Below are 13,227 nucleotides of genomic sequence, written 5' to 3' on the forward strand. Positions count from 1 at the left end.
CATCATTAGCTATTGCAACACTACTGCAGAACAAAGTCCTCAGAATCTGATGAATGAGTTGATACTGCTCAGACCATTTCATTGATTACTTTCTTTTTAGAGTAAGTGGTATTTCGTATTTCAAAATCTCATTTTGTTTACCAAAAGCTCTCCATCCCATGCTTATACATCTTTTATGCGACGGCAAACTCAAAAGAACTGTTACGGGCATTCTACAGTATAACAACAACACGGAGGAATATAATGGTCTGATGTTTCATCTTATATGGAACATCTCAAAAAGGGGTCGACCAGGCCTTATAATGATGTTACATTCTTTTCACACGTATGTTATTCTTTTATCTAAACCAACATTATGTGGATGTTGATATTTCCAACATATATCCAATTAGGGGCTACCTTTCTTAGGGAATACTTCAGGTAAATACACAGGTAAATATGTTCTTTCAACTATTTGTTAGATTTATGCATATTCATATTATACATACTTACATACAATCATATATACATATGTCTGAGTATGTTAATACACACATGTATTTATGTATGCATTTATACATTATATGTATATATATATATATATATATATATATATATATATATATATATATCTATCTATTTATCTATCTATCTATCTATCTATATATATATATATATATATAGATAGATATCTATATATATATATATATATATATATATATATATATATCTATCTATTTATCTATCTATCTATCTATCTATATATATATATATATATATATATATATATATATATATATATATATATATATATATATATATATATATATAGATATCTATATATATATAGATATATATATATATATATATATATATATATATATATATATATATACATATATATATATATATATATATATATATATATATATATATATATAGATATCTATATATATATATATAGATATATATATATATATATATATATATATATATATATATATATATACATATATATATATATATATATATATATATATATATATATATATATATATATATATATATATAATTTCTGAGTGAGGATACCTTCATGAGGTGAAAGGGTTCGTGTATTGCCATGATCAGCAAAGCTGTTCTACTCAGGCCCACCCACACTCGTATGGATTGCTGTGAGCGACCAGACAAAAGTTTCTCACCATCACCAATCCTAATTGGCCAGCGTGGTGACGAAAACTGGTCAAACTCTAGATATAAGTAAGGGCATGTCTGAGGACTTTGTTCCTCTGTTGTATATATATATATATATATATATATATATATATATATATATATATATATATATATATATATATATATATGTTTGTCTGGTATTTTATTAAGCTTCATATTGACCAATTTTAATACTATTTTCCATTAGTTATATTGACATATTCACGTAAAAGGCTATTTTTACAGTGCTGTAGATGTACAGTAACTGTCAACTTTGCCATTCGCAAAGCTATTTTGTTAAAGGGTACTGTACCCTTAATACAATAACTGTATCCCTTTTGTAATTTGTAGCATTAAATGAAATTTGATTCCTGAAATATATTATTATAAAATAGGAATATTAGTTTTGTATCAGTTACTTTTGCGATGCGATGTTTAGTAGTTTTTAAATAAAAAAAATGTATATTTTGTAATATTTAGAGTCATATTTAAAGCAATCGAGTTGAAGATAAGAATATCTCTCTCTCTCTCTCTCTCTCTCTCTCTCTCTCTCTCTCTCTCTCTCTCTCTCTCTCTCTCTCTCTCTCTCTCTCTCTCTCTCATATGTTTGTAAATAGAAAATGTGAAATGTAGCATTAAGGATCATATTCAAAGCATTCGCGTTATAAATAAGAAACAATATCTCTCTCTCTCTCTCTCTCTCTCTCTCTCTCTCTCTCTCTCTCTCTCTCTCTCTCTCTCTCCCTCTCTCTCTCTCTCTCTCTCTCTCTCTCTCTCTCTCTCTCTCTCTCTCTCTCTCTCTCAATTACATGAAAAATAAGGCAACAGTGCAAGTGAAAAAAAAAACTTTAGAACATAATAATCCTTTTAATTTCGTGTAATCAATGAATGAATGAGATACAATAAGAGTAATGCCAAAGAGCATTTCATTTTACATTTGTAATTAGGAAAAGCGAAGGGTCAAATAGAGCACGGACATTATTAGTCATTCAATATAGAAAATAATTAAATGATTTTAATAATAGGATACGAAGGAACATTGCGATTTAATTAACTTATTAATGATTAAGTTTGGAAAATGAAGAAAAAATATTATGAAAAATGATAAATATTGACCTAAAAATTAACTGAATGAATTGAAGAGGGGAAATAATAGTTATGTAAGAGATGATGATATATTATCTGAAAGGTTAAAGAAGATTAATTGGATGGAACATGAGAAGGTTAAAGAGTGTCTGAAAGAGAACAGAATAAATGAGAGAAAGTTCTTGCATTTTATGAATAAGGAACTTTTATGTAAAGTAATGAGAGACAAAGATATTAATATTAAGAGGCTAAAACTTATTGAAATTGATGATAGGGTGAAGATGATGTGGAATGTTAATAATTAGTTGAAGAGTTTATTATTATTATTATTATCATTATTATTATTATTATTATTATTATTATTATTATTATTATTATTATTATTATTATTATTTTAACGTTATTGTCATTATTATTATTATTATTATTATTATTGTTATTATTATTATTATTATTATTATTATAATTATTATTATTATTATTATTATTATTGTTATTGTTATTATTGTTATTGTTATTGTTATTGTTATTATTATTATTATTTAGGTAAGCTATAACCCTAGTTTGAAAAATAGGGAGGATTTATCAATCTGCCTTCAGGAATTAAGAAAACACACAGATGCCTCCACAACAGCAAATCGATTTCCTCTAATAGATATAACATCATTTACCTTTTTTCTTAACGTTTTCACTAACCCTTTTATTCTAATACAACTTTCACTCAACAATTTTGCTTTCTTCAGCAACTAATGCAGCCGTTTCTTGTCCACTGCAGGACAAAGGCCTCAGACATGTCCTTATTCATGTATGAGGTGTGGCCAACTGCGAATTGATGATGTAGGGAGATTTTTGTTTGATCGTTCATATGAAACCAACCTAGTATGGGTGTCCTTAACAGGGGCAACTTTTCTGATTATTGGTATACAGAGACACTTTCACCACGTTAAGGTATCACTACCAAGAAAGGGATATATATATATATATATATATATATATATATATATATATATATATTATATATAGATATATTATATATATATATATTATATATATAGATATATATATATATAACGGATTTTGAGCGAAGCGAAAAATCTATTTTTGGGTGAGATGGCCATGTCGTCCTGATGGAAGTTCCTATAGGGTAGCTTCCTAGGGTATATTACAACTACGGCGATATTCCCAGAGAATTTACCTTAAGGTACCAGAATTCTAACTCCTGGAGCGAGTATCCCTCGTGAAAGGGATATCGCGACATATCAGAGGACGTATTCTAGACACGTCACATGGCAATCTACTACCTAAATAGAGATTCGTCTCGTAGGAGGGAGATTGACGAGATACGAATTCGGGAAGAAAAAGGGGGGAGCCGCTCCCAAGGCCTCCCAATCCCCCGATTCGTATGCGTGCCTGGCGCCAATCCTGGCGCCATCTGTATTCCTTGTAGCGTACACGAGGTGCTACAGATACTGTATGTAGGGAGGGGTCCTACAGCCCTTTCTTAGAAAGGCAAGGGCGGGTCCATCAGGACGACATGGCCATCTCACCCAAAAATAGATTTTTCGCTTCGCTCAAAATCCGTTTTTTGGGCTCAAGCCATGTCGTCCTGATGGAAGTGTACCAGAGCATTACTGTATCTGTGGATTCTCAGAACGTGCCGTACTCCCCGGAGGTAATTTTTTTCCCGGTCGACTAGACCTAGAGACCTAAGATGTTACCGTTATACATCTTTTCAACTAACTATAAACTATGTTAGAGCTTCCTGCCCCCTACAGGGAAGAGTCCTACTAGACTCTGGAAAAGTCTCGAAGAGTACATATATCTATGTACGAATACCAGGCAAGCTAATATAGTGGTCTCGCCCTATATTAAGTAAAGCATAGTTTGTAAAGGACCACTGCGTCAATATGAAATATCGACCAGATTTCCGCACAATACTTGTATTGGACAAAGGTTTTATATCCGCATAGGAGGAAAACCAATGCAACATAGCTTGCATAAAGGAACAATTCTATTAGAATTATCCCAGATAAGGTACATAGAATGAATGCTCAATTATACCAGTAAATTGACACAGGTGAAGGAGACGCAAGGTTCTCAAGAACCAGATTATTGACAGGCAATAAATAGACAGGTTAACCACAATTATATATATATATATATATAAGAAGAGGATAACCCAAAACTTTAAGCATAAGTATGATAGTAAACAGGGCTTGTTTGTCTGAAAGAAAAACATTAGATGCCACTTTTAAGATACCGAGGTATCAAAGTCATAAAAGCCTGTATTACAAATCAATGACATTAGCGTTAGAAACGCCCGGCACACATGTCTGCACTTATGCTAGGTTCACCTTCGGAAATGGAACAGTCTGGATGGGCAACACAGTGCCCTCACTTAGTTTGTAGTACAGTATATAACTACACACTCACCCTGGAATTAATCGTCCCAATTAAGACCACTGTTCCTCGCAGAGTTAAACAGTAGGGTTAACACCGCGACCCACTGCTACCACAGATCTCTTTTAGTTCCTCTACTTGCTTCGCATAGTGGCGAAAGAACACTCTGGAAGACTTCCAGCCAGTGTATGAATGGAGATGTTCAAAATCCATGCAATTAAAGAAATTTAAGAATGAGGCAACTTTCCTCGGATCGTGACCTGCGGGTGTATTGTCAGGATCCGCTCTGCGAATAAAATATGTGATTTTCGCTCTGAGTTGATTCAGAGATAAATTTGAGCCTGATGTTTCTCCCCTGAATAGTTGACCACCCTTGAAGTCTGAAGTTCTATGAAGATAGACCTTTAGGCATTCTACTGGACATAGAGATGCATCTTCTTTCAGAGGGCAGATTCTCCAGGGACCCCACCTGTTGGTGGGTAACTCTTTCTTGGCGAGAAACGTAGGATCCGGAAACAGGTTCAGTTCTTCCCCATCCAGGAACTGAACACGACCTGCCTCTCTCGAGAGGCTACAATCTTACTAACCCTGGCCCCGGACGCGAGTGCAAATTAGGAAAATAACTTTTTGTGTCAAATCCTTTAACGCACATTCTTCATTGCTCAACAGAGAAGCGAAATGAAGAACTTGTCTAAAGACCATGAAATGGGCTTTGGAGGTGCTGAAGGTCTGAGCCTAGCACAGGCTTTCGGGACTTTATTAAAGATCTCGTTACCTAGGTCGACCTGGAAGGCATATAGAATGGGTCTTGTCAAAGCAGACTTACACGCTGAAATCGTGTTCGCTGCCAACCCTTGACCATGGAGGTGGGGAAAAAAGATAAGCAGAAGTCTGTCAAGATCTCCTGCGGAATCTTCGCCTTGACAAGAGGCCACCCATTTTCTCCAAGATGACTCATATTGCCTTCTAGTAGATTTGCATTTATATTCCTCAATGAAGTCTATACTGGCTTTCGAAATCCCGAAACGCTTTCTCACCGCTAGGGAGAGAAAATCATGAACTGCAGGGTCCGGGTTTTCTGTAATGAAGCGCAGACAGTTGACTTCTGGACTCGCTGGGTCAGAACTGGATCTGGTAGTGGTACAAACTTCAGCTACAGTTCCAATGCCAGGAGGAACCACACGCTGTTCGGCCACTTGTGGGCCACTATTGCCGCTACCCTTTGAAGGATCTCAGTTTGTTGAGGACCCTCAACAGAAGGTTGTGAGGAGGGAACAGATAAATCTTGGACCATCTGTTCCAGTCGAGGGACATCGCGTCCACTGCTTCCGCTAAGGGGTCCTCGTACGGGGCACGTACAGGGGCAACTTCTTGTTGTCTTTCGTCGCAAAGAGGTCTATCTGCAGTTCTGGGACTGATTCAGAATGAAGGAGAATGATCCTGCGTCTAAGGACCATTCTGACTCTATCGGTGTGAACCTGGATAGAGCGTCCGCTGTCACATTGCGGACTCCTTGAAGGTGAACTGCCGACAGGTACCACTTCTTCTTTTCCGCCAATCGGAAGACGGCCAACATCACCTGGTTGAGAGGTGGTGACCTCGATCCTTGTCGATTCAAGTATCTTACAACTACCTCGCTGTCTATTACCACTTTATGTGGAACGAATGACGCGGGGAGACTTTCTTTAAGGTAAGGAGCACCGCCCTAGCTTCTAGAAAGTTTTATGAGAAAGGTCTTGAATAGCCTGGACCAAGTCCCCTGGACTTTTTTCCGATGAGAGTGACCTCCCCATCCCTCCTTTGAGGCGTCTGAGTGAATCGTCACCGACGGGGGAGGTGGCTGAAGAAGAACCTGACTTCTTTAGATGTCTGGCTTGGGACCAAGGCCTGAGAAGAGTACTTAGCCAAAGCGGCTGGTCTTCTCAGATCTCTTCACGCGTTTGATGCATAACTTCTCCAAACTCCGATTGCATCCTTTAGCTGTGCTCTTAGCACTGGGTCTGTCACCGAAGCAAACTGGAGAGAGCGCAGTACTCTCTCCTGCTCGTGTCTTGATATCCTTTCGGAATCTTGAAGTCTCTTGACAGAACCCGCTATCTCCTTCCTTTTCTTCGCTGGGGTGGAGAAACGGTGTGACAAAAGGTCCCAGTGGATCTTAGCCACTGGAACTTTTGAGATGGAGAAAGTCGAGACTTTTTCTGTTGATCTTGAAGCCTAGGTACTCTAGGAACTGGATCACTGACTGGAAGCTTGCAAGCATTCTGTCTCGGATGCTGCCCACACCAACCAGTCGTCCAGGTAGGCTACTACCTGAATTCCCTTTAGGCGAAATTGTTTGAGAGCTACGCTCGCAAGCTTCGTAAAAATCCTTGGGGCTATGTTTAGCCCGAATGGCATGGCTCCGAAGGCGTATAGTCTTCGCTGTAGCCTGAACCCTAGGTAGGGGGAGAGTCGATGGCTAATTGGAATGTGCCAGTAGGCATCTGACAAGTCTATAGAGACGGAATATGCCCTCTTGGGCAGTAAGGTCCTTATGTGTTGCAGTGTTAGCATTTTGAATTTGCAATTCACTATGAACTTGTTAAGTGGCGACAAGACCAGAATGACTCTGAGCTTTTCCGAGTCTTTCTTGGGAACACAAAACAGCCTCCCTTAGAAATTGATGGGCTTCACCCTTTTTCTCCAACCGTTCTTGAACGTACTCCTCCATAACGGGGGTGGAGTGTTGGAAAAACCGAAGGTACGGGGGTGGAGTGCTGTACCAGCTCCCGCCCAATCCATTCTTGAGTAGGCTGTGGGCCCAGGGATCGAAGGTCCACCGATCCCGAAATTTCAGAAGTCTCCCTCCTACCGGTATCACCTCACTTGGACTGCCGTCCTGAGGTCTTGCCTTCCTGACCACGACCACCCCTGAATCCCTTTCCCCTTGAGGGGCGTCTAGACGAGCCTCTGGCTGCTCCTCTAGGCTTTGCTCGGAAGGAAGTAGACTGCCCTTCGAACGCTGGGGTGAATGCCGTGGACTGTGTCGACACGGCCTGGGGTACCCACTGAAAGGTGGTCGGGGTTTGTGCCACGATCTGGGGCACTGGGGCAATGGCAATTGCAGTTGCTGTTGCTGTCTAAGAGGCTTGGCTGGCCGAGACGGTAGCCTAGTCCTCATAGTCTTCCTCTTTGGTTGAGGACCCTCATCCGGGGAAGACTTTCTTTTGATAGCCAGGTCCCACTTCTGGAGAAGGTTTCTATTCTCCAAGGTGGCTTTTATCAAAAACTTCTTTGACCAAGTCGGTAGGGAAAAAAGGTCTTTTCCCCAAATGTTGGAGGAGATTAGTTTCTTTAGCTCGTGCCTCACTGTAGCCGAGGTAAACACGAACTCCCTACAAGCTCTCCTTGCCTTGACGAAGCCATAAAGGTCCTTCGTCACTGTGGCCAGATGAGGCTTGGCCACTACCATGAACATTTCATGGACCTTGGGGTCACTTGCCATCGTCTCGAGAGTAGTCTGAAGAGACATTGAGGCAGTCAGTCTTTCTTTTGTATCGAGCTCACTTCGCAAAAGAAAGTCAGACAGCTTAGGGGGTTCCTTGCCGAACTGACGTCCGGCAATATCAGCCTCCAACTTTCCACTTAGAACGTAAGATGGACGTCCTTCCAATCTTTGTGGTCCATAGGCAGGGCCAGCGACAAGGGTTTACACTCCTCTAGGGAGGGGCAAGACTTGCCGGCCTCGATTGCTTTTAGTACAGCCAGAAACCCTTTCTGTAAAAAGGGGGAAGGCTCTAGTAGGCGAGGACACAAAGGAAGGGAGCTTCCTATTCAATGCAGCTACCTTTGAGTTAGAGAAGCCCCTCTCTTTCATCGAAGATGAAAGTAGAGCTTGAGCCTTAGCATGGTCATCACTATGACCTCCTTCGGCTCTGCCTCCTCCTTTGAAGCTGGTTCCTTCCTCAGCCGGACATAACAGTCCGGATATGGTGCCTTGCTGGGCCAGAATTCCACCCTCCAGGGGAACTGAGCCCAGCATATCCGAGATGACGATCTTTCCAGTCGTCATCGACATGTGCTCAGCATACCTCCATGGGTTAGCATCCGAGCACAAAGGAAGGTCTTTCACATTGAGCTTTTCTGGGGCCCATGTGATTCTGCAAGGCACTGCATTCGCAGTTCCATTGCAGCCGCCTTCTCCTGATTCTCCTTCTGCATTTGTTGGATCATTCCAACAATAGAAGAGAGGGCCTGTCCCAGCTCTACTGGGAGACCGGCCGATGTAGAGGGACTTGAACTTCATCCTGGGCTTCTGCAAGGAGGTCTTCCTCCTGACACCCGTCCACATCAGATATCCTGTCATTTAGCTGGATGTCTTGCATCGCGACCGCGACTTCAGCATCCACCTGGATCTGAACTTAGGGGATCTCCTCTTGAGGCTGGGGAATCACTGCATCAGCTGATGCCTTAGGGAAAAGATACGCCCTCATCTTTTCACTTGGAAGATAAGGGCCAGAAGTGTACTTTTGGAAGCCCCTTACCCAGGTACGAAGCTTCTTCCTAGCTATTTAAATGTCTCATTAATCAGGTTAGTGCACACAGTACATACCTGAGGGTCCCAATACCGGAGATCATCCTTGGAGACAGCGTATGCTGCGTGTCTCCTACAAAACTCATGTCCGCAGAGGTTCTTGCTGCTGACATGCAGAAAGCACTTCCCCACTTCGGAGTGTCCTTCTGTAAAGAGAAGAAATTTCCATGAGTATCAAGTGAACTATGTATCACTGGATATGCATAGTATAGCATAACAATTCATAAATGAAAGACACACACTTGTGTTTCCCTCACAACCCATTGTTGCAGCCTTCCAGATAATAAAATCAAAAATGGTTTATCTCTACTAGAGTAACCAATGCAAGGTTTCCATAGGAAACAGGTGGAGCTCACACCTAGGCAATGATTTTAAAAATCCTGGATAATAGACGGGGAAGAACTCTGCTTCCTGTCTGAGGGCAACAGCAAAGGGCTGTGTAAGAAAACACAATAGTGTTAGAAGATACAGTGCTGTACCTAAACTTTTACTATAGTTTTCTTCTTACTGTATATGCTATACAGAAGAATACTAGTACAGTATAGGAGGATGTGTGCCGGCCTGCCTTTGCCGGCCGGCACACACCACAATTAGCTTTAAAGTATACTACTTAACAGCTATAGGGCGGCAGCCCTCTGGTTCAAATGCCTGTGCCGGCGGCAGCAGCTGCCGGCCAGCAACAGCCAGTGTTGGCCGGCAATGATTGCCGGCCAGCAACTACACAAGGTAGTACCCAGCTGCCGGCCACACTCTTGGTGACCGGCAGACAAGGACTGACATAAGCCGGCCGGCAAAGGTACAAGACCGATGCCAGCCGGCAGCAAAAGAACCAGAAGACTACCCCTGCCCGGCTGCCGGCCTCATAGGCCGGCAGCCGGCCTCGTAGGCCGGCTGCCGGGACAGGTACAGCACTAGAAGAAAATAGAATGGATGCCGGGATAAGAGTGTACACAACCCCCCCAGCCCGGCAACCGAAAGAGTGCATATAAGGAAGGGGAGAAACTTAATTCAGGCTTCCTTGACCAATGCCGTCCGGCTCTGCCGGCAGGCATGGATGAGGGACCAAGAGAGGTCCGGGCAGCACTCGAAAACATAAGACCCTTGCCGGCCAGCATCTCAGCCGGCCGGCAATGGCCTTAGTCAATTCCACATCCCAACCTATACTAGGTCCAGAAGTAGAATGACGTACAGTACAGTAATACCCCCTGCCGGCCAGCTCTGCCGGCCGGCAGGGTACAGTACAGTAATGGCAAGGCCATTACGGAGATAGAGGGGGAAGGGACAAAAGGGTCCTGCCAACCTTGCTTTAGTGACAGATCACCCGCAGCCAAGAACTCTGTCTTAGCCTAAGGGAGATCTAAGGGAAAGGGCCAGCAATACTTGCCAGCTTCCAAAGCACCAAAGCAAGGAAGGCGTTGCTATTCCCAAGGGAAGATTTTATCCTCCCCAAGAACAGCAACAGGACTTTAGTCTGGTCGATCACAAAGGGAGGAATCATACTACAGAAACCTTCGATAGTGACCTAAGGGAGCTAAGCTCCCTTTAAAAGTGTTAGGTCAGCGAGGGGAACTCTGCCCCAAGCCAGACAACACGGACCAGACTAAAAAACTCTGTTGTTCTGTCCCTCTTTGAACCAGACTCTGCTGGAACAGGAAGGTACAGTAACACCCTAGTATAGTTTTATCGAAAATAAATTCGGAAAAAACCACTTAGGGATAAGCCCAAGGCTTAAACAGAGGGAAAGGGATTGCATACCTTCTCCGAAGAAAAGAAAGCAACCGGGGAGAATAATAAAGTATACTAAGGCTCCATAAGCAATTAACCTAGGCACCAAGAGAATCGATTACCTAATTCACCGAAACTCTCACGTATACAATCTTGGAAATATTCCACACAGTCTAAAATGTATAAAAAATAGCCTAAAGCTTTAATAAACTTTTAATTACACTCGGAAAAACCAAAATCATGCATTAAGTACTAGGACCAAACGACTAGGCTACATGGCCTAGCGTAGGCCAGAATGGCGAATACTTCGCCAAATAATACTAAGCACAAAAGGAAATCCTATGTAACGCTAAATAGCTAAAATTTATTAAGCAAAACAACCAGGAATGTCACTCTGACTAACTAATTTATACCTAGCGAGTGACAGTGTCCAGGACACCTCTGGTAGGCTACGGCTCTTGTATCAAAGATTAATCCTATTAATCACTCAAAATTTTACCAAGAGCCTACATTTATACATAACAGACACTATACTCAACTTATCCGAGGCCAACGAAGACGGAGAAGCCATGAAAAGCTGAATAAATCCAAGATTTGCGAGAAAAACAGGAAAAAACACCGAGTTGTTAAGCTACGCAAAAAGGAATACAGATGGCGCCAGGATTGGCGCCAGGCACGCATACGAATCGGGGGATTGGGAGGCCTTGGGAGCGGCTCCCCCCTTTTTCTTCCCGAATTCGTATCTCGTCAATCTCCCTCCTACGAGACGAATCTCTATTTAGGTAGTAGATTGCCATGTGACGTGTCTAGAATACGTCCTCTGATATGTCGCGATATCCCTTTCACGAGGGATACTCGCTCCAGGAGTTAGAATTCTGGTACCTTAAGGTAAATTCTCTGGGAATATCGCCGTAGTTGTAATATACCCTAGGAAGCTACCCTATAGGAACTTCCATCAGGACGACATGGCTTGAGCCCAAAAATATATATATATATATATATATATATATATATAGATATATATATATATATATATATATATTATATATATATATATATATATATATATATATATATATATATATATATATATATATATATATATAAGATAGATATATATATATATAGATATATATATAGATATATATATAGATATATATATATATATATATATATTATATATAGATATATATTATATATATAGATATATATATATATATATATATATATATATATATATATATATATAATATATATATATATTATATATAGATATATATATATATATATATATATATATATATATATATATATATATATATAGTATATATATAGGTATATATATAATATATATATATATATATATATATATATATATATATATATATATATATATAGGTATATATATAATATATATATATACATATATATACATATTATATATATATATATATATATATATATATATATATATATATATATATATATGTCTATATATATGTGTGTGTGTATATAGACTTCTATTACGCTGCAGGACAAAGGCTTCAGACATGCTTTATTCAAGTCTGGGGTTGGTCAGTTTTCATCACCACCCTGTCCAACTGCTGATTGGTGATGGTAGGGTAGAGGATTTATGTCTGATTGCTGACAGGAAACCAACTTAGTATAGTTGTCCCCAACTAATACGTCTTTGCCGATCATGGCGATACACAAACCCTTTCACCACTTTAAGGTATCCCTATTCAGAAAGGGCTATTCTCATACACCAAACATCAAACATACAAACATACAAACTAACGAAGTAAATTCAATTACAAGTAAATACAAAGAAATAGAACACACCGCTCATGTAAAAAGAAAAATATTAATTGGTCATGATACTGATGATGATGATGATGATGATAGGGGAAGATCCTGCAAATGAAATATAGAGGATATATTTCATTTTCTTTTGTTTACATGCCCCATCCCTCCTGATAATTAAGTTAATTACACCTTACATCCCCTTGTGCAAGCCAAATAAGGAGGACTATTCTATTTAGGGATTTTTTTTTTTTTTTCCAGTTTGCTCGCATGTCAGTCTGATACGATTAATTGTTTACGCTGATTAAGATAAAAATTGCTGTGATATGTTTTTTTTTATGTTGAACAGGTTGATTATAAGTCTCTCTTTGTAGTTTGTAATATGAAAGATCTATTTTCAATGTTCTTACTTTTCTTGTAGTTTATTAATTCTATAGTTCCCTATCCTC

Source organism: Palaemon carinicauda, chromosome 25 (genome assembly GCF_036898095.1).
Source record: "Palaemon carinicauda isolate YSFRI2023 chromosome 25, ASM3689809v2, whole genome shotgun sequence".
Lineage (NCBI taxonomy): Eukaryota > Metazoa > Arthropoda > Malacostraca > Decapoda > Palaemonidae > Palaemon > Palaemon carinicauda.